General features: G+C 37.4%; 1 pseudogene; it reads left to right on the top strand.

Moving 5' to 3' along the window:
- The first annotated feature begins 418 nt into the window (after nt 1-418).
- Nucleotides 419-4,899, top strand: part of LOC116100274 — a 7,775-nt pseudogene continuing 3,294 nt past the window's right edge.

Raw genomic sequence — 4,899 nt, 5'->3', positions numbered from 1 at the left:
CTCACAATCATCTGTAACTCCAGTTTCAGGGGGTCTGAGACCCTCTTTTGGCCTGCATAAGCATATGTGAAAGTCATATGGAATCCACTGGTGGGTGTGGGGAGGGGAAAAGGCAGAGAACATGGAGGGAGAGTCAGAAGAGCTAGGTGGTGAGGTAGAAGTAAATACAGATAGGAGGACAGAATAAGGCCATGATAGTGGGGATTGGAGTGACAAAGGTGGATGATGAGGTGTGGAGGGTGGTTAAAGATGGAAAAGAGAATCTTCTTCCTGTGAGTTATGAAGAACAGTTTTCAGAGTGTGCTTCTGGATCTCTGCTGCAGGCCCTCAAAGACCCCATCTACGAATAATGAGGTCTTGGCCACCTTACCTGTTTTAGACCATTCAGACCTTCATCCAGGTGGGGGCTGGTTCGAAGATGCTTCAACCTAAGGTAAGATACATCCAATATGATCTGTGTGGCCAAGCTTATGGAGGATAACATTGACTACTGCCCAGGTTATCTGAGAATTAAAGGTACCCTAGAAGGGCCAGTTAACCACAATTTTGGACCATTCTGATTCACAGAACATATGGAAGTCACTCTTGGTGATAGGATAAACACAATCCTCCTTGATTATAGAGGGGTAAAGTTTGTCAATTTTATTTTGAACAGCTTAAAAAGCTTGTTAGGCTTGGTAGTTTTATTGACAATCCTGTCTGTTCATTTACACCGAGTCCAAGATAAATAATCACAGAAAGTACAAAAGGTGGAACAGAGAGAGTAAAAATGAAACCAAAGACAAGATAAACAAGATGTAAAAAAAAGACCAGAACCTAAGGTTGACAGTGTAACATTTCATTTTTGCATTAAATGAGAGAATATTCAGTATCCATTGAATACCCTATTCAACATACACATACTCCAGATTGATAACTTTCTTTTTCTGGATTGATATCTTAACAGATCAGAATAAGGCTTACCAAGGAGGCCTTTATAGATGTTTGTTGTTTGTTTCAGCAAGGTAATTCACCTTGATAGTCCCTGAAGCTGAAAGCATGCCTAAGAGCCTTGGAAGTTATCAAGGTATATAGCCCCTGAGTCAGCCTTTTGACCCTGGAGTCCTGAAATCAGCTTTAGAATTTAGATGAATAGTCTGAACTCACTGGAGCCTCCAGAAAATGTTAATCCCAATGTTGAGAATAAGACCACTATCCTAATTTGAGCCAAATTTAAATAGAGCTTGATTTTTATTGGGGTACACCCAAGAGCAGGCAAGAGACTTCCTCCAAAGTTGAGTGAAAGAGAGCAACCAAAATAATTTCTTGATTCCCATTGGAGGAGTACAAATCACTAGAATTTCGATGTAGATTTAGAAAAGAGAGACAAAGGAACAATACAGAAGTACAGAAAAACCTCGAAAAATGCTATGTGGTCACCATATCATTAGGAAGGGCATTTAGAGATGGTTAGAGTGCTCTCAAAAACAAGTCAGAACCATCAGTTGAGGCTGTCAGGCTCCAAGAAATGGATGTATGAACAACTCAGCTCTTATAAACAGAAACATTTTAAACAATATAGCATGATGGCTTTTGTCTTTACTATGGAGTCAGGCAGGTTCCTCAGTCCTCCAACTTCCATCAGACCAGTGGCTCCTGAACCATACAAGAAAACTTCTCTTCACCCACCCATTTTCTCTGCATGCTGAGTACTCTGGGAACTCCAAGCTGCTCTGAGCAGCCTGATAGCCTAGGAGGACCTCCATTCTCCTATTATCTCTCTGCCCACCTTCAACTGCTCTGTTACTCCTGAAACAAACAGATCTGCAGATCCTAAGTCACACAGCTCAAAGATACCCATCAGAGGCCTGCCACACCAGAACCACAAGTTTATCTCTCCTCCAAATACCTACTACAACAGGAATATACAGGGACCAAAGGCATGCAGATGGCTAAAAACCCTCAAAAGAACACAATCAACAAAATCCATGGCAATATAATACCTTCTGAGTATGGTTATACTACAACAGATAGCCCTACATATCCTAACACAACTGAAGCACAAGAAAATGACCTGAAATCCAATCTTTTAAAGATGATAGAGGCATTTAAAGCAGAAATCAATAAATCCCTTAGAGAAGTACAGGAAACACAATCAAACAGGTAGAGAACTTCAAAGAGGAAGCAAATAAAGCCCTTACAGATAGACAGGAAAATACAATTAAACAGGTAAAGAAAATAAATAAATAAAATTGTGAAACACCTGAAAGTGGAAATAGAAACAATAAAGAAATTACAAACCAAAGGAATCCTGGAGATAGAAAACCTAGGAAATAGAATAACAGCAACATATGTAAGCATCACCAGAGAATATCAGAGATGGGTCTGCCCCACATTGCCCACTTTCGATACATTTGTGGCTTGCCCATACCCAGAAAGCTGCCCCTACTCAGGGGATCACATTGGGAAGCAAGATGGTTTCTGCTGCCAGGGTCATGGAGGTAGTGAAGCCACATGCTCTGTCGCTGCCTGCAGCCACACACAAATGGAGGTCTTCTAGAATGGGAGTTAAAGCCTGTGAAAAATTAAGGGAACTGGAATGGGGGAAGGGGTTAAAAAATTAGACCGAGGCATGGTGTGCTTTCAGTCCTCCATCATTATAGAACCCTCCTTGTTACAAGCAGGTAAGTAGAGAAAATCCCCTCCCCAAGTCCATCAGCAACTCAGGGCCCAATCTGCATCTTCATCTTCAGTCTCTGGAGATGGGGCTTGTAGTGTAACAGAAACATTGACAGAGGCATGGCTATAAGCAGGAGGTTGGAGAAAGGCATGGCTATTTGCAGAAGCTTAGAGAAAGGTATGGCTATTTGTGGCAAGGCAAGGTCTGAAAGAACCAGCTCTTAGCTGGAGAAGGGTCATACTTCCTCCTTATATATTTATTAAAATTTAACTGGACTGGGGCATATTTATGCACCATAGTCCTGCCTGGGTATTCTTTGGTGGCTTAGCGACCCTGCCTGGCTTAGTTATAGATCTACTGGACTCTCCCTTACCTATCTTGGACATCATGTGCAGCTAGTTTTTTTTTTTTATTTGTACAAACTGGGCCTTTTGGTGTCTATTATCAATAAACATAACCTCTTGACACATCACACTGTATAAGGTTGGTGAGAGCCACAGATCCATACATAAGTCATTGACTGCAGGCCTTCATGGTATACTTCTTTCCTATACAGACCAAAGCCATGACATGCCTATAAAGCCTTTTCTTCATCACAATCAATAACTGCCACGTAGAGTTTCTCTGGAGTCTAGTGTAGAATAGGGCCCACATGTCTGTAATGAACCAGCTTGAGATAAAAACTCAAAAGTTTAAAAGCAACAAGCTTAACATTATCTTGAGGATGTCTCAGGCACTTTATTTGCAAATTAGCAATGCTCAGGCCCAAGGCTTGACCTCTAGGTGTAGAGGGAAGCCGCTGTTAACTCAGAAAAAAGTGGAGGCTATTTCAGCCAAGTGAACTTGTTGGCTAATAAAATTTTTTATCCATTATTTTAGTAGAAAACATGTTTATTAAAAAGATTCTGGATCTGTAACCACTTGACAAATCAATGTTTCAGGCAATCATTGTGTTCCAACACAAACGGAGCCTCTTCCCCAGATTAAAGTGGGGTTAAGATCTTACCACATGTTAGTAAGTGGATCTCACCATTTTATCATGGCATAAGAACTAGAAATGTGTGGATGCCAATGGCAATCTGCAGAAGACTGACCTTTCGCATCAAACTGCAAAAAAAAAAAATCTTTAAAACAAGTAAAAAGCAAGATATGCCTATTAAAACAAGCAAAAAGTGAAATATGCTTTTTAAAACAAGTAAAAAGTGAGATATGCTTTGGGGGTAACTTTGAAGTGGAGGGCATATTTCCCTTCCTTTTATTATTAAAAAATCAAATTCTCAAAGTACAGAGTACACATTGAGTGTTTTATTGTCTCTGAGAATGATAAATTATCTCAGTAATATGGGTAACATTAAAGTGTTGACAAATGTCATAAATGCTTTACTGTAACAATCAGTTCTATAATCTGTTTTAATCTTTTTAGGAACATTAAATATAGAAATATAATGTAGGTAATAACCAATTAATACTTTGTTGTTTTTTATGTTAAGGCAAATGTAACTTGAAAGCCTGAGAAGAAATTAATAATCACATGTATATATTTTACTTTTAATTTTTAAATCAGAATAAAAATTTTAAAAGGTCAAATTATTATAAGTAATTGAAAGCTCTGATAATATGTGTACATATATTAATATACAACTTAAGTCTTAATTTTAGTACTTTATAAGTAGTGACTACAGCACACAATTTAATTATTTGTGCTGAGGTAGGGGGGAAAATCATGAGATTAAACATGTGACTTATATATAATTTTTCCCATAAAAGCACTGTAGAAGTATATACTGTTATGAGTGTATGAATAAATTTATAGGAACTATAAAAGCATGTATATAAACAAATTTTAACAATTTGTCTACTTTGAATAAATATCAATGTTTGTCTAAAAATCTTTACTATGCAATAGGCCAAATATCAATTAATAGTTTATAATAGCCAATTTAAATGCTGTTTGAAGCAAGAAATAGATTATGTTTTCTAAAATATATTTTTGATTTTATTATATAGCCACAACTTTATAGTAAGATATTAAACTTTACTTTGAATATGAGAAGAGATGAATTTATAATTTATATTAATGTTGTATTAAAGTTCTCTCTCTCTCTCTCTTTTTTTTTATCTTAGCTGTGGGCCATAGAGTCTCTTCATGTTTTTCAGAGTCAGTCGATATTTTGATTTTTTTTTATTTCTTTATTTATATGCGAATTTCTCCATTCCCAGTTTCCCCTCCAAAAAACAAA

The sequence above is a fragment of the Mastomys coucha genome, unplaced genomic scaffold (assembly GCF_008632895.1).
Source record: "Mastomys coucha isolate ucsf_1 unplaced genomic scaffold, UCSF_Mcou_1 pScaffold21, whole genome shotgun sequence".
NCBI lineage: Eukaryota > Metazoa > Chordata > Mammalia > Rodentia > Muridae > Mastomys > Mastomys coucha.
The sequence above is the reverse complement of the archived record's forward strand: the minus strand, read 5'-3'. Positions and strand labels throughout refer to the sequence as shown.